At 42.7% G+C, this 24,567-nt stretch overlaps 1 pseudogene; it reads right to left on the reverse strand.

Annotated features, from left to right (window-relative positions):
* Positions 1 to 4,167: 4,167 nt before the first annotated feature.
* Positions 4,168 to 4,621, reverse strand: LOC112855383 (large ribosomal subunit protein eL32 pseudogene; annotated as a pseudogene).
* Positions 4,622 to 24,567: the final 19,946 nt, after the last annotated feature.

A 24,567-nucleotide genomic window follows, 5' to 3' on the forward strand; every position in this document is an offset into this window, starting at 1 on the left:
ATATGTTTTTTTAATGTTTATTTATTTGAGAGGGAGAAAGAGAAAGAGAGAGAGAGAGAGGGAGACACAGAATCTGAAGCAGGCTCCAGGCTCCAAGCTGTCAGCAGGGAGCCCGATGCAGGGCTCGAACCCATGAACCGTGAGATCATGACCTGAGCTGAAGTCAGATGCCTAACCAAATGAGCCACCCGGGCACCCCCTCATTAAATATTTTTTAAATGAATGAATGTGTATATGTATGTCATGGAGTTTACTAGTTAAATGTCTGGAAAATGACCCAATGTATACCTACCACCACCATGTCAAACTCGTCAAACTTCAAAGGAAGGAGCAAGTCATTATTATTGCTTTTATAAATGGAGATAAGAAGAAAGGAAATAGATAATAGATAAAAATGGAGCTCCTACATGCAGAAAAATGAACCTGGACCACTTTCTTACACCATATACAAAAGTAAACTTAAAATGGATGAAAGACCTAAACATAAGACAGCAAGCCATCAAAATTCTAAAGAAGAAAGGGAGTAAAAACCTCTTTGACTTTGGCTGCAGCAACTTCTTACTCAACAGGTCTCCAGAGGCAAGGGAAACAAAAGCAAAAATGAACTACTGGGACCTCATCAAAACAAAAAGCTTCTGCACAGCAAAAGAAACAATCAGCAAAACTAAAAGGCAACCGACGAAATGGGAGAAGATATTTGCAAATGACATAACAGATAAAGGGTTAGGATCCAAAATCTATAGAGAACTTATCAAACTCAACACCCAAAAAACAAATAATCCAGTGAAGAAATGGGCAAAAGACATGAATAGACACTACTCCAAAGAAGATATCCAGATGCCAACCAACACATGAAAAAATGCTCAACGTCACTCATCATCAGGGAAATACAAATCAAAACCACAATGAGATACCACCTGACACCTGTCAGAATGGCTAACATTAACAACTCAGGCAACAACAGATGTTGGTGAGGATGCGGAGAAAGAAGATCTCTTTTGCACGGCTGGTTGGAATACAAACTGGTGCAGCCACTCTGGAAAACAGTATGGAGGTTCCTCAAAAAATTAAAAATAGAACTACCCTATGACCCAGCAATTGCACTAGTAGGTATTTATCCAAGGGATACAGGTGTGCTGTTTCGAAGGGGCACATGCACCCCAATGTTTATAGCAGCACTGTCAACAATAGCCAAAGTATGGAAAGAGCCCAAATGTCCATCCACTGATGGAGAAAGAAGATGTGGTATATGTATACAATGGAGTATTACTTGGCAATCAAAAAGAATGAAATCTTGCCATTTGCAATAACGTGGATGGAACTAGAGGGTATTATGCTAAATGAAATTAGTCAGAGAAAGACAAATATCATATGACTTCACTCATATGAAGAATTTAAGATGCAATACAGGTGAACATAAGGGAAGGGAAACAAAAATAATATAAAAAGAGGGAGGGGGACAAAACATAAGAGACTCTTAAATATAGAGAACAGAGGGTTGCTGGGAGGGTTGTGGGAGGGGGGATGGGCTAAATGGGTAAGGGGTATTAAGGAATCTACTCCTGAAATCATTGTTGCACCACATGCTAACTAACTTAGGTGTAAATTAAAAGAGAAATTATTTTTAAAAATGGAGGTCCTAGGTAATGACTTATGGCTAGTGTAATACTAAGGTTAGTTAGATTGGATTGGAACCCATTCTGGCTCCTGAGCTGGCACTCAAAAAGGAAAACCAACAACAAACCACTTCTATCTATCTACCCATGGGCCCAACCTCTATACCTCATCTGCAGATATTCCTATAATCTGCAGGCATATGCCAGATTGCACCCTTCTCAAGTACAGAACCCCTTGACTATGCCTTCTTTACTAGCCTAACCCAGGTCTTCATTCCTTTAACCGTGTCCTTTGTATATTTTCATTACGCAGAACATCTAAGTATGGTGGAGAGGCATGTTAACAGGTTCCCATTCACTCATTCATTCAACAAACCTCTTTTGCACACTGTCTTTGAGCTGGTGTAGTGTGGTGGGTACTGAGGGCTCCAAGATGCCCTGAGGGAGTTCCAAACCTGGCTGGGGAGACAGACAAATTAACAAGTGATTGTAATGCAGTGTGTAGGTGTTAGAAGGTAGAGTGGTAGGACAGTGGAAGCAATTCTGTTTAGATAGAAATCAGAGGTCCTTTGAAAGACGCTTGACATCATAAAGAATGAGTGACAGTTCACCAGGCAGATGGGGGGTGGGAAAGACATTTCACATTGAGGGACCACAACATGCAAAATGAATGTCCAAATCAATGAGTTCCCAGTGTTGTTTCAGCCCAAACCTTCTGTCTTCTGCATGCCTGGGACCCCTGCCTGAACTTCTCTTGCCCTGGTTCTGTAAATCATGATCTGACAGGCTGCAGGGTCCTCAGGTCAAGGTAATGGGTCACTAGCCAGCTGGTGCCTCTGAGGAGTGGACCAGAGTCTGAGAATCAAATATGTGGGCCCCACATCTCAGATGAGCAGAGGTAAGGCATGGGGTAAGGCATGTGATGTTTACGTTCAGAAACTGCAAAGCCACTAGCCTTGCAAAGTGTCATTATGTCCGCAGGTGGAGGGTAATTTTCTTGTTACTCAAGGACTCTTGATCGGGTGCAAATTGGTGTCTGGGGAATTGCTTTATGACCCAGAGCCAGGCAGCGATAGATAGGAGATGTGGTTTGCTGGGCAGAAGTTTACAAGGCAGGAAATTGCTTCACTGGGTACAACCATTCATAAGAAACACCTCTGGGAAAAGGGAGACTGGGCTCCTGGCAGGTCTGCCCCTGGCCATTTGTTTACATCAGCAACAACCCATGTTCCTGGTTACACAATGTGGCAGCGTCACTTTGAGTGGGGGATCTTTGCCCCATGGAAGAATAAACACATTCCTTACTCGCAGTGGAATTAGCAGACCTCACAGGCTTTTCAGTGACTCTCCTGGAGGCCTTAATGTCATAGGAAGGTGACTCTAAACATGATTAGCTATACAACCAAACTTAGTCCAAATTTGGTTGAATTCCCCTTTAAATGGCAATGCATGTTTAGATGAAGATACCCCAAAGGTGAAGGGTGGAAAAGTGTGACAATCTTGTATCAGTCAGTAGCCAAAGCCACACAAGGTTTCTTAGAAACAATTCAGTCACTGGTGTAGGGGTCATTGGTCAATCTTTGGGGAGGAGAGGACAGGGCTGTGGGTTGTTTGGGTATATTTCAAAGCCCATATTTTCATTGTCCCACCAACTCTTAGCTGAGTTCTAGAGTCCAGAGTTTTTCTGCATTAGAGCCATCAGATCTGCACATGTCATGGGGAGGAAAGATAAAGGGCAGTGGCCAGTGTCTCCAGAACAATGGCGGGGGGGGGGGGGGTCTGTCTGGCAAGTTACTGGAGGCCTCCAACCCAGCACTGCTCATTAGAGGCAAGAATCATGGGGCACCTGGGTGGCTCAGTCAGTTGAGTGTCTGACTCTTGATTTCAGCTCAGGTCATGATCTTGTGAGTCATGAGTTCAAGCCTCGCACTAGGCTCTGTGCTGATAGCACGGAGCCTGCTTGGGATTGTCTGTCTCCTCTCTCTCTCACTCTCAAAATACATAAACTTTAAGAAAATGAAGCAAGAGTCACGCCCCGGGCCCTACTCTTCCCCACCGCCTTAGTCACCCCATCTTGGTCCCATCCTGGTCAGGTGAGTTTCAACGGGCTGCTTCACTTCTCTGAGGCCTCGGGTTCTGTATCTGTGAAATGGGGGACTTAATGTCAATGTGCCACTTAGGGTCACAGCTCTGAAGTGAGAATCCGGTGAGACTCTGAATGTCCTCCTCTCAAGTGTGTTCACACACCATGGTTTGGTGCATTGTCCTAGGGCACTTGGGCATGTGAGGGGACATGGATGGAGATTTTGTTTTATGTTTCTTACCTTTCTAAGAGGAGCTTCAGATGGTAAACCCGCCATTACCTCTGACTTAGTCCAGAACCTGTTATTTGTGTACCTATGCTTTTGGACAGCACATTCCAGAGCAGGAGCAGTCAAAGGCAGAAGGACCTGGGCCTGCCCCATCTGTGTTTCTTTCATTTACTTCCTTGGAGATTATTCATGTAAATCTGTTTCCCATTTGCAAGTTCTTTTTTTTTTTTTTCATAGTTTTATGGTTTTATTAACACAAATATTACATGCACATAAGCTGTCTGTCTCTTCAATTTCTTTGCTGCGCAGGCTGGCGTTGGGATTGGTGGCTCTGATGGCCAGCTAGGCTGCTCTTTCTACAGTAGCTTTGTGGTTCTTGGAGGAGATACTGTGAGCAATCTCTGTACAGTAAGATTTGTTACACATCAGCAGCACTTCAGCCTCCTTGACATTGTGAACTAGGAACTTCTGGAAGCCACTGGACAGCCTGTGCTTTGTTTTTTTATTGGTCCTGTAACCAGTGTTGGGCATTAAGATCTGACCCTTGAATCTTCTGCATACCATGTTGTCAATGCCTCTGGGTTTCCACCGGTTGCACTGAATTTTGACATATCAGTCTGAAAGGCACCAGATGAACTTCTTGGCCCTCTGTTGCACAATCTTGGACTTCACCAGAGGTCTGAGAGTGGCCATGATGCCAAGTAGGAGCTGGCTGCCACCTCCGCAGGTAGCCGAGGAAGAGAGGAGAAAGTGGCATGTGAGGGCTTTGCATTTGCAAGTTCTACAGGGGCCAGACCATGTCCTTCTTGGTCACCATTATACCTCCAGTACCTCACAGGGTGCCTGGTGCATAGTAGGTTCTCTATAAAGACATGTTGAGTGGATAAAAGTTCATCAATGCATGGATGAATAAACGGGTTGCATTTTTTTTTTAATTTAAAAACCATTGGTATGCTGAATCCACAACAAACCTACGATGGACTTCGGATCGCCCAGTTTCTACCTCATGAGATAAGCAGGCAGCCTGGATTCCTAGTTTCCTTGTATAGATGGAGCAGCTGTGTCAGGGAAAGCAAGGTGGGGCATAGTGCTAAAGCCCACCAAGGGAGTCGCAAGGATAGTCATTAGCCCTTTGGGTAATTAGTTCCTTAAGTATCCATGTTACTAGTTGTTTTCCAGCCACCTCAGGATCTCATGCTTCTGTTGCCTGGCCCTGCCCATTCCCTGTGAAGGAGACTGCAAAAAGGTTTAGAGCCACTGTCCCTAGACATTTGGGGAATAGTGTTACAGGCACTCTATCTCCAAATCCTGGTAGAGGAACCAGGACGAACCCAGAGGAGAAAGGATGATCCTATGGGTCAGTCTGGAGGAGTGTGTGGCCAGCACAGCATAGGACAAACCCAGAGGAGTGTTTTGGTATCAAGGGTGTGGCAATGCAAGCATGTTAGAGACTCGCTTCAGGATGGCACCCCTGAATGTGGTGCCTGTGTATGGGTCTGATGTCCTAAAAAGCATGCTTCTCACCCCCAGGGTACAGGGCAGTGGGTCAGGGAGTACAAGAAGCTGCAGTAAAAATAGTTCATTTTCCCAGAGCATTGATTTTATTCAGAGATAAGTAAATTGTTTGAGTTTATTTGTTTAAATTCAAGTTAGTTAACATACAGTGTAGTGTTGGTTTCAGGAGTAGAACTCAGTGATTCATCACTTACATACAATACCCAGCGTTCCTCCCAACAGGTGCCCCCCTTAGTGCTCATCACCCATTTAGCCCATCCCCCCCCACCTCCCCTCCAGCAACCCTCAGAACCCTTTGTTCTCTGTATTTAAGAGTCTCTTATGGTTGTCTGCCTCTCTATTTTTATCTTATTTTTCCTTTCCTTCCCCTATGTTCATCTGCTTTGTTTCTTAAATTCCACGGATGAGTGAAATCATATGATAGTTGTCTTTCTCTGACTTATTTCCTTTAGCATAATACACTCTAGTTCCAACCACATTGTTGAAAATGGCAAGATTTCATTCTTTTTGATGGCTGAGTGAATATTCCATTGTGTGTGTGTGTGTGTGTGTGTGTGTGTGTGTGTGTGTGTGTGTGTATCACATCTTCTTTGTCCATTCATCAAATGATGGACATCTGGGCTGTTTCCATACTATGGCTATCATTGATAATACTGCTTATAAACATTGGGGTGCCTGGGCCCATTCAAATCAGTATTTTCATATCCTTCAAGTAAATACTTAGTAGTGCAATTGCTGGGTCATAGGGTAGTTCTATTTTTAATTTTTTGAGGAACCTCCACACTGTTTTCCAGAGCGGCTGCACCAGTTTGCATTCACACCAATAATGCAAAATGTTCCCTTTTCTCTGCATCCTTGCCAACACTTGTTGTTTCCTGAGTTGTTCATTTTAGCCATTCTGACAGGTGTGAGGTGGTACAGAGATAAGTAATTTTAACTGCATTTTTATATAAAAGCAAATGCATGAACATGATAGAAAATACAAAATTTACACACATTTTTAAGATAAAATACGGGGCTTCAGAGAAATCTCCCATTTGCAGTGATCTAAAACCACAGGCCCCTTGAGAAACACAAATTCCATCTTCTCTGGCATTAATGGTACTTCAGAAGAAAAGTTTCAGAAGCACTGGCCTGAAAGAGCCATGCAGAAAATACCACCCATTGACAGTGTCCCCACCTTCCATCCATGATGCTAGACCCTTACTCCATGCAGGGAAGGTCCCCTTGATGAGACAAAGGCATCAGTACAGCAACAGCCTCTCACTTCATCTGGGCTGACCCTTGGATCCCAAGAGATCAACTTGCTGTCCTTCTTCTCCCAGGTTGTCTGAGACATAAGTTTGAGAGGAGAGGAGTTACATTCCTTTTGTCATTTGCTGTATTTCCCGTGGCTAGTACAGCGCTCAGCACAACGAAGCACTCAGTTAAGGTGGGTTAGGATGAACTCAACTCCAGACACCTGCACCTCCTCCTTCCTTCCTCCTGAGGGCAGTGGCAGCTCTGGTCTCGGATCCCTAGGGAGCCCAAAGCAAACAGCACAGGCCCAGCTAACAGCAAGTTCAGCTCTAGCTGGGACGTGGTGAGGAGGGGTGGGGGAGGGGGGGCAACTTACACTTCCTTTGTTCCCAGGCTAACAGCTTAAGAAATTCTTTCCAGAGACACTAGTTTTTTACTTTTATTCACATTTTTGAGGCGAGGACGCTGAGATGACAAAGGAAAAAGGCTAGACAGGCAGATAGTGAGTTAGCAGCTCTGCTCTGAGTATGCAGAGATCCATAGTGAATGGGATCTGAGTCTGGGGTTACCTGCAGTAAGTTTACTCTTTGGCAAACTATGGTTGCCCAAGCAGATTCCCTGGGGGCCCCCAGCTCTAGCTCCTTCCTGAGACCTCCTGCCTAGTGAAGCTCCTCTGGGTCTCCCTGGCATAAGTCCCCCCGGAAAGCGGGAATGGTGTCTAAACAATCTTTGTGCCCCTTACTGCTTAGTGGAGCCTCTGCACATAAGACACCCCCAATAAATATTTACTAGTGATGAGAATGATGGCAACTTACCAAATAGTTATGAGTCATTTAGCGAAGTTGTATTCTGTGCAGTCTGCTGGGCCTAGAGTTTCAATGACAAATAAGAAACAATCTCTTCCCGCAAGGGGCTCTTGGCTCAGCAGGGAAAGCTGCCTTCTCAGACAGTATGAGTGCTGCCTGCTCTCTAGCCAGTGGACCCAGTAGCTAACGTGAAAACTTCTAAAGCCTCTGAGGTGGGCTTGGCCTCCCACAGCCGAAGTCATGGGGGGCCAAAGGGAGGATGGCGTTAAAGGGGACCTTTCACAATCACAGGAATGCCCAGAGTGGGTGGGCTGGAGGGTGACCTTCCCATCACCCCGTAGGAAAGTGAGGCCAGGCTAACACCTGTTGAGACAGGTAACTCCCATTTGCCCATTGTCCTGTGTTTGCAGAGGAGAAGCAGAGAACTCTGGGGAGGAAGGGGATGGGTCACAAGCAGGTGAGCCTGCTTTGGCTGGCACCAAGGCATCAGCACTGAGGTAGGGGGGCCATCCCAGGAGGATGTATAACTCCAGCTTTCCCGGTCTTACCGCAAACAAGCTGTTTCTCAAGCACAACATTGGGGGGAGGGGGAGGGGAGCAGGTAGGTGGGGACAGACTGGAGAGGGGCACTGGGGGGAGGTAGGAATCTAGCACAAGTGTGCACATTAGGTTGTAGAGATATAAGAGTTCAGGAGGGAGGGAGAATGGGAGGAGGGGAGAAAGAGGGAGAGGGAAGCTAATATTGTATGGGATATTGAGTTGATTAATAATAATGCTTGATCTCTTGTATCATTCCCTGTGGCCCAGGGCCTGAAAGGTCTTAGCCGTGCTTTGGAATGCAGTGAAATCCTGAGGCAAGCCCAGAGAGCCAGCCCAGTGGAAACACTGTCTTACCCAGGTGTCTACTCTCTAGAAGTTTCTCCCCCATCCCCAGAGTTCCTCACCCAGTGCATTTCATTGCTTGGGGGAAGGGGCCAGTGGGCAGTGTCTCTGGTCCCAACTATAGCTTCTGAGTCAGGAGCACAGCAGAGGAAGAGCAAACTATCCACTGGCGCTGCTTTTTTGGTGGAAGGGAGATGGGGAAGAGGAGACTCTAAGCGGGTGGGGCAGGCCCATGGCCGTGAAGCATCAGTGCTGCCTTTAGATGACTCTTTCTCCCTTCAGGTCTTTCCCTGCCATTCATTCTTACCTGATGCCACTTGAATAAAAACCTCGCCCAGGGGAAGCAGCACACTGCAATTCGCCCTGGACCACACCCCAGTAGACCACCTGGAGGAGAGGAGACTAGGTATTTCCTTCTAGGTGGGAGGCCTCCTGTGGACTCTGGCCCCAGTCTGCATTCTGCTCCTGGGTGAGACTGCAGGCTCAGCAGGACTTGAAAATATCCCCCCCGCCCAGGACCCCTGGAGCATGCCTCCTTCCTCCCGCTTCCCCCAACACATCAAATACAGCAGACCTGGGTGGGAGGGTGGAGTTAACAAACACAGCCAGGCTTGGGGGAGGCTTGCAGGCCTCTCCTTCACACTCCCAACTCCAGCCGGAGGAAATCTCGCCCCCGCCCCTCCCGGGACTTCAAAGCCAGCTGTTTGTTTGCCTGGCTACAGAGCAGCAACAATGCTTTCCCTTTTGACCTAAGAAAGCATCCCTCCATGTTGCAAGAAGACTACTGGCCAGGGGGAGCAGCCTAGAGCACAGGACCCTGCTAACAGGGCTGTGAGGTGGGCATTCCTGTCAGCCTGCCCTGCCAGTATCAGACCAGAGAATGTGTTGAGAAGGCCTGATAGGAACTGTGTCCCCAGACCCCTGGATACACCTCTGGAAAGACTGCCCCAGCCAGGACTCCGTTCAGAGAGGGCAGGTTCCAACCCATCACAGGATGGTGTAACTGGCCACAAGAATGTACCGGGGAATGGAGACCACAACCCCATGTACTACCTGCTCCCTTGAAGGCTACCCTTGGTTCCAGGAACTGCTCACCACAAAAATGGTTGTATGGTGTGTGTGCTTGTCCATGTTAGGTGTATGTGTGTCCATGGGCATATGTGTGTACAGGAATGTGCATATCCCAGTGATCCCAGACACCAGCATACAGTTCTCGAGCAACCATGCCCTTGACTTACATTCTGAAAACAAACTTTCATGCTTGATCTGAATGCAAGAGCAGAGAATGGTATATGAGAAGCAGTACATTAATCCAGCCAATCAGCTCAAGAAATGGAGAAACCAATCTTAGGACTTACTTAGGCCTTATTTAGCCTTCAACTTACTTCTGCCAGGTCAATGATACACTCATATTTTCAGGGATCCTCAAAGAGGCATGAAAAGTCATCCCAGGTTGTAGCACCCAGCATGCAGTTAGACCTTTAACAAGATTTTTTGGTAATGATGATGATGATTTTTCCCTGAAGAATGCCCCCCCCCCCCCCCGCCACATTCTCTATCCCACGCAGAAGAGGATACTGAGAGCATCTAGGCTCTTTCTGAAGAGATGGCCCCACAAGAGACACACTGTAGTGTAGGGGAAGGTGTGTGGACATTAAAGTCACCAACCGCTGGGTTCACATCCTAATTGTGTCACTTATTCCCTGCATGACCCTGAGAATACAATTTAACACTCTGATCTTACATTTCTTCATCTATAAAGAGACTGAAGCCTATCAGAAGACTCTACCTTCATTTTTTTTTTTTCAACGTTTATTTATTTTTGGGACAGAGCATGAACGGGGGAGGGGCAGAGAGAGAGGGAGACACAGAATCGGAAACAAGCTCCAGGCTCCGAGCCATCAGCCCAGAGCCTGACGCGGGGCTCGAACTCATGGACCGCGAGATCTTGACCTGGCTGAAGTCGGACGCTTAACCGACTGCGCCACCCAGGCGCCCCGAAGACTTTACCTTCAAAAAGGAATATTGCTGGTGACTATCATAAGAGGAGATTATTTGGCGAAGGACAGCCTTGGGGCAGGAACCCAGGTCTGGGCTGCAGGTCCCATGCATGTGATGTCCTTGGTAGCTCCCTTCACAGTGTAGAGACACAGCACCCATGGTAGTTTAGAGCGCAGACATCACTGCTGGACTGCTGGAGTCCAACCCCACCTACCACTTTCAGCTGCTTGACCTTGCACAAGCACTTAATTTCTGTGCCTCAGTTTCCTCATCTGTAAAACAATGCTAATAACAGTCTCTACCACAAAGGACTGTTGCCAAGACAAAATGAGTTAATGCATATGAAGTACTTAGAAAATGGATGGCACATCGTAAGTGCCATGTAATGTTTGCAATTTTTATTATTGGAATGCCAATACTGGATTCACATAATACTGTCCTTGTAAATACTGTTAGGGGAAATTACAAATATTTGGTGAAGATGAGAAGCATGTGTCAGAGTAGGAGAAGGCTTATTGATTTACAAGTATGGATTGTGAGCAAGACAGGGGCAAGGCAGATTTGGACAGCTAGGATTTCAGTCTCAAAAGCAAACCCTGAATTCATTTGTGTTAGTCAGATAGAAGGATGGATGGTAACCCCACTAAGCCAGGTAGTATAAAGCTGAGGAACTCTGTCTCCTGCTGTCCCCTCCCTTCCTGGGGTTCTTCTATCATCTCTTAAGAACATTTTAAAAACCATGAGCTTCCTGGTTTCACATAAGAAATTTAAGTTTAACTCTATGGCAAAAATCTCAAAGTACCAATGCTCTGAAATTTGAGTTTTATCCTGTCCCAGAACAGCAGCCCCAAATGACTTCACCTACCCCTGACTGATCAGGTGTTTGCCGGTAACCTGTCGGCAGCCTCCATATTTCCCCTTTTGTCTCTGTAACAGAATAGATTTCTGTCCTAGTTTCTCCCTACAGACCTCGCCCTGACCTAGAGAGCTCCGAAGTGCTTCAGGAAAGGATATGGGGGATGGAATGGGGAAAAAGCCAAATAAGCCACCATGGCTCCTAGCCTGAATTAGTAGGCAATGCAGAACAACCTCTCTTTGCATTCCCCAAGTCCAGATCTCACTCTACACAAGGCATGCTTTATCACATTTATAGATGGCTGGTTACGAAGTAGGAACACAAATGACTAAATTTAATGAGAATATGCATATATATATATATATATATATATATATATTTCTTCTTTTGGGGCTTTTTTTCTTCTCTTTTTAACAAATAACAGATTTCCAGAAATGTAATTCAAATGAAAAACATATGGGTTTAGTTAACCCTAAACTTAAGTCAACAATGTGCCATAGTTGTTGAGAAGACAAAAATCTAGAGTGCATCAATAGAAGCAACTGCGTCCAGATCATGTGACATAAGAGCCCAGCCATGTTTGCAATCAGACCCCACCTTAAAATCTGGCCATCACTTTTCTTTTCTTTTTTCTTTTCTTTTCTTTCTTTTCTTTTCTTTCCTTTATTTTCTTTATTTCCTTTCCTTTCCTTTTCTTTTCTTTTCCTTTTTTAAGTTTATTTACTTTGAGAGAGAGAAAGATAGCAAGCTGGGGAGGGGCAGAGAGGGAGAGAGAGAGAATCCCAAGCAGACTCCACTGCCAGTGCAGAGCCCAATGTGGGGCTTGAACTCATGAACTATGAGATCATGTACCAAGCCGAAATCTGGAGTTGTTCACTTAACTGACTGAGCCACCTAAGTGCCCCACTGGCCATCACTTTTCTTTTTTTTTTTTTTTTTATATTAATTGACTTTTTATTTTTTTTCTATTTTTTAATATATGAAATTTATTGTCAAATTGGTTTGCATACAACACCCAGTGCTCATCCCAAAAGGTGCCCTCCTCAATACCCATCACCCACCCTCTCCTCCCTCCCACCCCCCATCAACCCTCAGTTTGTTCTCAGTTTTTAACAGTCTCTTATTCTTTGGCTCTCTCCCACTCTAACCTCTTTTTTTTTTTTTTTCCTTCCCCTCCCCCATGGGTTCCTGTTAAGTTTCTCAGGATCCACATAAGAGTGAAACCATATGGTATCTGTCTTTCTCTGTATGGCTTATTTCACTTAGCATCACACTCTCCAGTTCCATCCACGTTGCTACAAAAGGCCATATTTCATTTTTTCTCATTGCCACGTAGTATTCCATTGTGTATATAAACCACAATTTCTTTATCCATTCATCAGTTGATGGACATTTAGGCTCTTTCCATAATTTGGCTATTGTTGAGAGTGCTGCTATGAACATTGGGGTACAAGTGCCCCTATGCATCAGTACTCCTGTATCCCTTGGATAAATTCCTAGCAGTGCTATTGCTGGGTCATAGGGTAGGTCTATTTTTAATTTTCTGAGGAACCTCCACACTGCTTTCCAGAGCGGCTGCACCAATTTGCATTCCCACCAACAGTGCAAGAGTGTTCCCATTTCTCCACATCCTCTCCAGCATCTATAATCTCCTGATTTGTTCATTTTGGCCACTCTGACTGGCATGAGGTGATACCTGAGTGTGGTTTTGATTTGTATTTCCCTGATAAGGAGCGACGCTGAACATCTTTTCATGTGCCTGTTGGCCATCCGGATGTCTTCTTTAGAGAAGTGTCTATTCATGTTTTCTGCCCATTTCTTCACTGGGTTATTTGTTTTTTGGGTGTGGAGTTTGGTGAGCTCTTTATAGATTTTGGATACTAGCCCTTTGTCCGATATGTCATTTGCAAATATCTTTTCCCATTCCGTTGGTTGCCTTTTAGTTTTGTTGGTTGTTTCCTTTGCTGTGCAGAAGCTTTTTATCTTCATAAGGTCCCAGTAATTCACTTTTGCTTTTAATTCCCTTGCCTTTGGGGATGTGTCGAGTAAGAGATTGCTATGGCTGAGGTCAGAGAGGTCTTTTCCTGCTTTCTCCTCTAGGGTTTTGATGGTTTCCTGTCTCACATTCAGGTCCTTTATCCATTTTGAGTTTATTTTTGTGAATGGTGTGAGAAAGTGGTCTAGTTTCAACCTTCTGCATGTTGCTGTCCAGTTCTCCCAGCACCATTTGTTAAAGAGACTGTCTTTTTTCCATTGGATGTTCTTTCCTGCTTTGTCAAAGATGAGTTGGCCATACGTTTGTGGGTCTAGTTCTGGGGTTTCTATTCTATTCCATTGGTCTATGTGTCTGTTTTTGTGCCAATACCATGCTGTCCTGATGATTACAGCTTTGTAGTAGAGGCTAAAGTCTGGGATTGTGATGCCTCCTGCTTTGGTCTTCTTCTTCAAAATTGCTTTGGCTATTCGGGGCCTTTTGTGGTTCCATATGAATTTTAGGATTGCTTGTTCTAGTTTCGAGAAGAATGCTGGTGCAATTTTGATTGGGATTGCATTGAATGTGTAGATAGCTTTGGGTAGTATTGACATTTTGACAATATTTATTCTTCCAATCCATGAGCAGGGAATGTCTTTCCATTTCTTTAAATCTTCTTCAATTACCTTCATAAGCTTTCTATAGTTTTCAGCATACAGATCCTTTACATCTTTGGTTAGATTGATTCCTAGGTATTTTATGCTTCTTGGTGCAATTGTGAATGGGATCAGTTTCTTTATTTGTCTTTCTGTTGCTTCATTGTTAGTGTATAAGAATGCAACTGATTTCTGTACATTGATTTTGTATCCTGCAACTTTGCTGAATTCATGTATCAGTTCTAGCAGACTTTTGGTGGAGTCTATCGGATTTTCCATGTATAATATCATGTCATCTGCAAAAAGCGAAAGCTTGACTTCATCTTTGCCAATTTTGATGCCTTTGATTTCCTTTTGTTGTCTGATTGCTGATGCTAGAACTTCCAGCACCACGTTAAACAACAGTGGTGAGAGTGGGCATCCCTGTCGTGTTCCTGATCTCAAGGAAAAAGCTCTCAGTTTTTCCCCGTTGAGGATGATGTTAGCTGTGGGCTTTTCATAAATGGCTTTTATGATGTTTAAGTATGTTCCTTCTCTCCCGACTTTCTCAAGGGTTTTTATTAAGAAAGGGTGCTGGATTTTGTCAAAGGCCTTTTCTGCATCGATTGACAGGATCATATGGTTCTTCTCTTTTTTTGTTGTTAATGTGATGTATCACGTTGATTGATTTGCGAATGTTGAACCAGCCCTGCATCCCAGGAATGAATCCCACTTGATCATGGTGAATAATTCTTTTTATATGCCGTTGAATTCGATTTGCTAGTATCTTATTGAGAATTTTTGCATCCATATTCATCAGGGATATTGGCCTGTAGTTCTCTTTTTTTACTGGGTCTCTGTCTGGTTTAGGAATCAAAGTAATACAGGCTTCATAGAATGACTCTGGAAGTTTTCCTTCCCTTTCTATTTCTTGGAATAGCTTGAGAAGGATAGGTATTATCTCTGCTTTAAACGTCTGGTAGAACTCCCCTGGGAAGCCATCTGGTCCTGGACTCTTATTTGTTGGGAGATTTTTGATAACCGATTCAATTTCTTCGCTGGTTATGGGTCTGTTCAAGCTTTCTATTTCCTCCTGATTGAGTTTTGGAAGAGTGTGGGTGTTCAGGAATTTGTCCATTTCTTCCAGGTTGTCCAATTTGTTGGCATATAATTTTTCATAGTATTCCCTGATAATTGTTTGTATCTCTGAGGGATTGGTTGTAATAATTCCATTTTCATTCATGATTTTATCTATTTGGGTCCTCTCCCTTTTCTTTTTGAGAAGCCTGGCTAGAGGTTTGTCAATTTTGTTTATTTTTTCAAAAAACCAACTCTTGGCTTTGTTGATCTGCTCTACAGTTTTTTTAGATTCTATATTGTTTATTTCTGCTCTGATCTTTATTATTTCTCTTCTTCTGCTGGGTTTAGGCTGCCTTTGCTATTCTGCTTCTATTTCCTTTAGGTGTGCTGTTAGATTTTGTATTTGGGATTTTTCTTGTTTCTTGAGATAGGCCTGGATTGCAATGTATTTTCCTCTCAGGACTGCCTCAGCGCTGCGTCCCAAAGCATTTGGATTGTTGTATTTTCATTTCCGTTTGTTTCCATATATTTTTTAATTTCTTCTCTAATTGCCTGGTTGACCCACTCATTCGTTAGTAGGGTGTTCTTTAACCTCCATGCTTTTGGAGGTTTTCCAGACTTTTTTCTGTGGTTGATTTCAAGCTTCATAGCATTGTGGTCTGAAAGTATGCATGGTATAATTTCAATTCTTGTAAACTTATGAAGGGCTGTTTTGTGACCCAGTATATGATCTATCTTGGAGAATGTTCCATGTGCACTCGAGAAGAAAGTATATTCTCTTGCTTTGGGATGCAGAGTTCTAAATATATCTGTCAAGTCCATCTGATCCAATGTCTCATTCAGGGCCCTTGTTTCTTTATTGACCGTGTGTCTAGATGATCTATCCATTTCTGTAAGTGGGGTGTTAAAGTCCCCTGCAATTACCACATTCTTATCAATAAGGTTGTTTATGTTTATGAGTAATTGTTTTATATATTTGGGCGCTCCGGTATTCGGTGCATAGACATTTATAATTGTTAGCTCTTCCTGATGGATAGACCCTGTCACTATTATATAATGTCCTTCTTCATCTCTTGTTACAGCCTTTAATTTAAAGTCTAGTTTGTCTGATATAAGGATGGCTACTCCAGCTTTCTTTTGGCTTCCAGTAGCATGATAAATAGATCTCCATCCCCTCACTCTCAATCTAAAGGTGTCCTCAGGTCTAAAATGAGTCTCTTGTAGACAGCAAATAGATGGGTCTTGTTTTTTTATCCATTCTGATACCCTAAGTCTTTTGGTTGGCGCATTTAATCCATTTACATTCAGTGTTATTATAGAAAGGTATGGGTTTAGAGTCATTGTGATGTCTGTATGTTTTATGCTTGTAGTGATGTCTCTGGTACTTTGTCTCACAGGGTCCCCCTTAGGATCTCTTGTAGGGCTGGTTTAGTGGTGACAAATTCCTTCAGTTTTTGTTTGTTTGGGAAGACCTTTATCTCTCCTTCGATTCTAAATGACAGACTTGCTGGATAAAGGATTCTCGGCTGCATATTTTTTCTGTCTAGCACACTGAAAATCTCGTGCCAATTCTTTCTGGCCTGCCAAGTTTCAAAAGAGAGATCAGTCACGAGTCTTATAGGTCTCCCTTTATATGTGAGGGCACGTTTACCCCTTGCTGCTTTCAGAATTTTCTCTTTATCCTTGTATTTTGCCAGTTTCACTATGATATGTCGTGCAGAAGATCGATTCAAGTTACGTCTGAAGGGAGTTCTCTGTGCCTCTTGGATTTCAATGCCTTTTTCCTTCCCCAGTTCAGGGAAGTTCTCAGCTATAATTTCTTCAAGTACCCCTTCAGCACCTTTCCCTCTCTCTTCCTCCTCTGGGATACCAATTATGCGTATATTATTTCTTTTTAGTGTATCACTTAGTTCTCTAATTTTCCCCTCATACTCCTGGATTTTTTTATCTCTCTTTTTCTCAGCTTCCTCTTTTTCCATAACTTTATCTTCTAGTTCACCTATTCTCTCCTCTGCCTCTTCAATCCGAGCCGTGGTGGTTTCCATTTTGTTTTGCATTTCGTTTAAAGTGTTTTTCAGCTCCTCATGACTGTTCCTTAGTCCCTTGATCTCTGTAGCAAGAGATTCTCTGCTGTCCTGTATACTGTTTTCAAGCCCAGCGATTAATTTTATGACAATTATTTTAAATTCACTTTCTGTTATATTATTTAAATCCTTTTTGATCAGCTCATTAGCTGTTGTTATTTCCTGGAGATTCTTCTGAAGGGAATTCTTCCGCTTGGTCATTTTGGATAGTCCCTGGTGTGGTGAGGACCTGCAGGGCACTTCCCCTGTGCTGTGGTGTATAACTGGAGTTGGTGGGCGGGGCCGCAGTCCGACCTGATGTCTGCCCCCAGCCCACCGCTGGGGCCACAGTCAGACTGGTGTGTGCCTTCTCTGCCCCTCTCCTAGGGGCGGGATTCACTGTGGGGTGGCGTGGCCCGTCTGGGCTACTTGCACACTGCCAGGCTTGTGATGCTGGGGATCTGGCGTATTAGCTGGGGTGGGTAGGCAAGGTGCACAGGGGCAGGAGGGGCAGGCTTAGCTCGCTTCTCCTTAGGTGATCCACTTCAGGAGGGGCCCTGTGGCAGCGGGAGGGAGTCAGATCCGCTGCCGGAGGTTTGGCTCCGCAGAAGCACAGAGTTGGGTGTTTGCCGGAGCGAGCAAGTTCCCTGGCAGGAACTGGTTCTCTTTGGGATTTTGGCTGGGGGATGGGCGGGGGAGATGGCGCTGGCGATCGCCTTTGTTCCCCACCAAACTGAGCTCTGTCGTCCGGGGGCTCAGCAGCTCTCCCTCCCTTTGTCCTCCAGCCTTCCCGCTTTCCGAGCAGAGCTGTTAACTTATGACCTCCCAGACGCTAAGTCACGCTTGCTGTCGCAACACAGTCCGTCAGGCCCCTCCGCTTTTGCAAGCCAGACTCGGGGGCTCTGCTTGGCCGGCGAGCCGCCCCTCCGCCCTGGCTCCCTCCCGCCAGTCCGTGGAGCACACACCGCCTAGCCGCCCTTCCTACCCTCTTCCGTGGGCCTCTCGTCTGCGCTTGGCTCCGGCGACTCCGTTCTGCTAATCCTCTGGCGGTTTTCTGGGTTATTTAGGCAGGTGTAGGTGGAATCTAAGTGATCAGCAGGACGCGCGGTGAGCCCAGCGTCCTCCTACGCCGCCATCTTCCGGAATCCTCCTGGCCATCACTTTTCAAGAGAGATATTGACCAACTGAAAAGCATTGAGAAGAGAATAATCAGAATAGTGAAAGGTCTGGAAACTCTCACTCATTCAGACAACAGCAAACATCCTAGAGATGAGTAGTCTCACAGGGAAGATCTAATGAGAACATATACTTGAAGAGGTGTTATGTAGAGGAGAAAACACATTGCTCTCTGGGCCAGTGGGCAGATTGTGGATCCACTTGAGAATTATTTAACTGTTTTCGATGAGGAAACCCTGCCCTAGCAGTTGGTGAAGGCTGGAGGATGATCTTGCTGGGATGTGGTATAGAGATAACTACACTTAATAGGAGGTTGGATAAGATAAGTCATTCAACTGTAAGAGTCTGTGAGTTTATATTTTTAAAAAAGTTATAAGTAGGCCAAGTCTTCTGTTTAGGCAAAACAGAATATCTGCCTAACACTCCCACTATTAGAGTCATTTAACTGGGTAAAGCCATTGTTTGTTCTGAAATATCTTTTTTCTTTTCTTTCCTTTTCTTTTCCTTTCCTGTTATTTTGAGAGAGAGAGCAATTGAGGGAGGGGAAGAGAGAGAGGGAGACAGAATTCCAAGCAGGCTCTGAGCTGTCAGCACAGAGTCCAATGTGGGGACTCAAACTCATGAACTGTGAGATCATGACCTGAGCTGAAATCAAGAGTTGGCACTTAACTGACTGAGCCACCCAGGCGCCCCTGAAATATCTCTCTTAAACGAAATATGTTATCTAAGAAGCATGACACATTAGCACAGATAGCTAGTTAGAGGGAAGTTTGGAATCATGGAAATAGCATTCAACTATGAATGATATTGAATAGCATTCAACTATGAATCAGATGATTGTGGTTTGAACCTTCCACTTATTATCTATGTGGTCTTAAGCAAGTTATTTACCTCTTTGAGTCTCTATTTCTTCATCTATTAAATGATAATAAAAATGCATATTATCAAATACCAAAGGCATATACATTTTGCTGGTACAGATCTAGCAGGCACAGCATAGCTCCAGAGCCAATAATTCTGGTGACATATCATAATTAAGATAACATGTTCCTTTAATAACAGCTATCAACTTTCACCACTTTCATTCATATTTTAGCGGCTATCCCAGGCAATGCAATAAGGCAAGAAAAGAAATAAAGGGTATAATGATTGGAAAGTAAAAAATAAAATTACTGCTATTTGTTGACAATGTGATTGTCTTCATAGAAAATCCAAGAGAATTTATACACAAATTATTGTAACTATTACAAGAATTGTGCAAGGTTGCTGAATTTGTACTCATCATATCAAAAAAATCAAAAGCATTCTTATACACCTGCAAAAAATAATTAGGAAGTGTAATCTTTAAGAGTTCCTGTCACTATATGCACAAAAACTAAAAAGTATATTGGTATTAGCAATGGATCTAATAAAATTATGTTGACCCAAATGGAAAAATTATAAAACCTTGACAGTCAGAAGGCCTAAAAACAAATAGAGCAGTATACCATGTTCATCGATGGAATACACAATATTATTTTTTAAATCCCAGATTACTCTATAAATTCAACATAGTTCCAATAACAATCCCAATTTGGCCATATCTGTGCATAGAGAACTTTCAAGCTAATCTGAAAATATGATAGAAAAGAGCCAAGAATAGTAAAGACAATTTTGAAGAAGGAGGAGGCATTTTGCTTTACCACAAGTGAAAATTTTTAATAAGGCCATGGTAATTAAAATGATGTGATTCTGACATAGAGAGAGATAAGTAACTCCAATGGAATGGAATAGAAAGCTCAGAAATAGACCCACACACTTAAGAACTTGGCATTTACAGCAATGGTATCACAAATCACTGAGAAAATGATGGACAATTCAACAAATGGTGCTAAAATAATTGATTATCAATATGGAAAATTAAAATATTATCTTCTTACCTTACACTGTATATAAAGCACAGCTGAAAGCTTTGATGTGAAAAAAGCAAAATTTTAAAGCTCTTAGAAGAAAATATTGGAGAATAGTTTTGTGCCCTTGGAGTAGGGCAAAATTTCTTAGGTAAGATCCTAAAAACACAATAGTATAAAGAATAAATTTGAGTATGTTAAAATATAAATTTAATATATTAACTGTGTTTAATATATTAATTATATTGAACTGGGAAAAAAATCCACAACAAACAAAGTTAAAAGTCAAGCCCAGAGTGGGAGAACATCTTTACAATGAATATTACTAACAAAGGGTAAGATCCAGATTATTTAAGAAATTCTAACAAATCCACTTTTTAAAAAAGGATCAACAACCTAAGAGAAAAATATGCAAAACATATGAACAAGAAAGTCACAGGAAAGGAAACGCAATGGGCAAAAAACGTATGTAAAGGTACTTGACCTCACTGGTATTTTGAGAAATGCAACTTAAAATCATAATAAGAGCGACTTCCAGGTAAAGATACCAGGTTGATATTCGTGAAGAATATCACGATTAGATGGAAATCTTTAAAAAGCCAGTAGGTTCCCAGATGTCCTTCCTTGCTTTATGCAGCCAGAACTTTGAAGAAAATAAAACAAAGAGTCCTTGGAAAACAAAACAGCAGACAAACGTGAGGGGCGGTAATTATACAGAGAACAAGAGGATTAAGTGAATGTTCATATACCAAATGCTGATGAAGTGAAGGGACCCTATACCCTCCAGGAAAAGATTGGGAAATGCTTCTCTAAGGATTCTGACTGGTCCAAGGGGAAAAGCTTAACACTTCTGACATCAGGGGCTCCCCCAAGGACATGACCCAGCCACATAACCCTACAGTGAGCCCCATAATCTCAAACTCAGAGCTCTCAGTTTTTTAGTGCCCCATGTTTATATATTAGTGATCATCTGGGGATCACCAGACTACTAAGGAAGACCTCTACCATAAACAATAGAGATGAAAACAAACACAGAAAAAAGCAACCTGGAGAAAACAGGTTCTAAGTAGGAAAAGGAAACTAAAGATAAATAAACAAAATCTGAACAAATAAAAAAAGATTATTATTCTTAGGTAAGAGTAGATATTACTACATCCATAAAACAAGAGCAGGAAGCTTTGAAATGAACAGTCATGGAATTAAAAAAATGTTAGAAATTTAAAATAAAGAAATTTAAAATACATATGATAACACCAATGGAAAACTTAATAAGTGGATTGTAAGATAAAGTTGAGAAAATTCCCTGAAAGGTGAATAAAAGACAAAGAGAAAAAAAAAGAGAGAGAGAGAGAGAAAATAAAATAAGACCAATCCAGGAATTCCAACATTTGAACTATAGGAGTTCCAGAGAGAACAGAAAAAATGAGAGAGGAAATTCTCAGATAAATAATCCAAGAAATTTTTTCCAGAGGACATGGCTTTCCAGATGGAAAAGGCTCACCAAATGTCCAGCATATTAGATGAAAACAGATCAATCCATCCATACATATTCTTAAACACATAAAACACAGAATAGATTCTAACCAACTTCAGAAAAGTAGTTACTGCGAAAGTATGAGAGGGGAAAAGAGTGGGAAGGAATACAGAGTGAGTTTCAACTAAATCTGTAATGTTTCTTCAAGAAGGAACTGGATATGGCAAAATGTTAATTTTTGTTAAATATGGGTAGTAGTACATGAGTATCTGTAATCTTCTCTGAACTATTCTTATATGTTTCATAATTAAAAAAAAAATGCAATGAGGCTCAGGAAAATACATAAGAATAATCACAGCAGCGGGGCGCCTGGGTGGCGCAGTCGGTTAAGCGTCCGACTTCAGCCAGGTCACAATCTCGCGGTCCGTGAGTTCGAGCCCCGCTTCGGGCTCTGGGCTGATGGCTCAGAGCCTGGAGCCTGTTTCCAGTTCTGTGTCTCCCTCTCTCTCTGCCCCTCCCCCGTTCATGCTCTGTCTCTCTCTGTCCCAAAAATAAATAAATGTTGAAAAAAAAAATTAAAAAAAAAAAAAGAATAATCACAGCAGCGAAAAACTGGAAATAAATTAAATGTCCACCCCAGGAATATAGATAAGTTGTGGTATATTCATATGAGGGATTGTTCAATAAAAAGGAATGAACAACTAATACATGAATAATGTGAATGAATATCAAAGATATCTTAAGAAAGGGAGCCAGGTATGAAAATGTGTATGATTTAACAATAGGCAAAATGAATAGAGGGTGATAGAAGTCAGAATAGCCTAGAGAGAACAGAAGGATTAGGAGATTGAATGGAAAAGACAATAAGGGAACTTTCTGGGTTGATAGAACTGTTCTATACCTTGCTTTGAATGGAAGTTACATGAGTGTATGTAATTATCAAAGCTCACTGAACTGAATACTTACAATCTGTCATTTTATTTTCTGTAAATTACACTTCAATGATGAATGAATGAATGAATGAATGAATGAATGAATGAAGTGGGAAAAACAGGTGACAAAAGGGAACTTCAAAATTAAATTTTGGGTAGAAACTGGTGGTCTCCACTCTGTGTCCCTTCATGTCCACAATGTAAAAGTCCCACGTGGGTTTGGAGAGCAAAGGTTTATAGAGAGGGTCTATGTCTCTTTTGTATTTTCATCTTTTTATTTGCTCCAGAATCCACATGTAATGGTACCAGTGTGATGGTCTGCTTCAGAAATCTGGGAAGAGGTAGACAAAAATGCTACAAAGAAAAATCACAGAACTCACATCTCATCTTGGCCAGCCTCCTTCCAATCCTACCTGTGAAGCTCCCTGACAACATTCCTGACCAGGGGTGAGTCAGTCTCATGCCTGAACCTCTGCAGTGACAAAGAGCTCCCTCTTTGGTGCAAACACCAATAACACTAAGTGGGAAACCTTAGTGAGTGCTGTGCCTGTCACCATTCTCAGCCCTTTTTGTGTATTGACTCATCCCAAGTCAGCTCGTTCTAAATTTGGACAGCTCTACCTGCAGAAAGTTCAGACAGGACTCCCAAATTTCCCTGCTATCTTCATAGGTCTCTTAACTGAGGGGGAATGAGGATTTTCACTTTGGAACGAGTTACCCATGGAGATGACAGGGGAACAGGGAGTTGGTATTCATCGTGCTACGTGTTTATCTTCGTAAGAACATTGTTTCCTGGGCTCTGAAGTAATAGCAGTAGTAATAGGAATAGTTAACATTTATTGAGGCACACGCTCACTTTACTTGCATGTGCCTCATTTAATCCACAAAACAACCCTGTTTTTCTATAGACAAGCAACTTGATGCTTTGAAACTTTAAGTCACTATCTTAAGGCCCCGGAGCTGGTTGCCAGAATTCCAGCCCAGGCTCTCTGACCAGAGGCTGAGCTGTTAAGCATTCCAGTCCTCTTCTGGTACTTCTCTGTGGTCTGAGCAAATTGCCTTCCCCGTTTCCTTAAGTATGAAACAAGAGAGCGGCATTTGAAGACCCTAAAGCCCAGGCCTCACTCTGATAATCTGTGTTCTAAGCTATAGGTGTCTATAATCCTTTCCCATCTGGAATGTGCCCAGCATAACCTTTCCTAGGGCATCCAGCTAACATATGGAGATTAGGAAGAAGGGGAAGATGAAGAGATACATGACCCTATGACCCAGCAATTGCACTACTAGGAATTTATCCAAAGGATACAGGAATGCTGATTTGAAGGGGCACATGCACCCCAATGTTTATAGCAGTGCTATCAACAAGAGCCCAATTATGGAAAGAGCCCGAATGTCCATCAACTGATGAATGGATTAAAAAGATGTATGTATATATGTACATATATATATATATATATATACACACATATATACATACATATACACATATATACATATACATATGTATATATGTATATATATACATATATATACACATATACATACATCTTTTTAATCCATTCATCATTTTATATGTGTGTGTGTGTGTGTGTGTGTGTGTCTGTGTGTCTGTGTAATGAAATACTACTCGGCAATGAAAAAGAATGAAATCTTGCCATTTGCAACAATGTGGATGGAACTGGAGGCTATTATGCTAAGTGAAATAAGTCAGTAAGAGAAAGACAGATATCACATGATTTCACACATATGTGGAATTTGAGAAACTTAGCAGATGATCATAGGGGAAGGAAAGGAAAAATAAGATAAAAACAGAGAGGGAGGCAAACCATAAGAGACTCTTAAATACAGAGAACAAACTGAGGGTTGGGGGGTGGGGAAAATGGGTGATGAACATTAAATAGGGCACTTGTTGGGATGGACACTGGGTGTTATATGTAAGCAATGAATCACTGGATTCTACTCCTGAAGGCAAGACTACACTGTATGCTAACTAACTTGAGAATTAAAAAAAAAAAGGGGGGGTTAAATTCCAAGCTTTTGAAGCCAAAGAGAGAGAGGGAAAGAAAGAAATACATGAATGAATGAGTGAACGAATGAAGAGGAATCTAGCATTTTCCTT

This window comes from Puma concolor, chromosome E1 (genome assembly GCF_028749965.1).
Source record: "Puma concolor isolate L17-30 chromosome E1, mPumCon1.1.hap2, whole genome shotgun sequence".
In the NCBI taxonomy this organism is placed as follows: domain Eukaryota; kingdom Metazoa; phylum Chordata; class Mammalia; order Carnivora; family Felidae; genus Puma; species Puma concolor.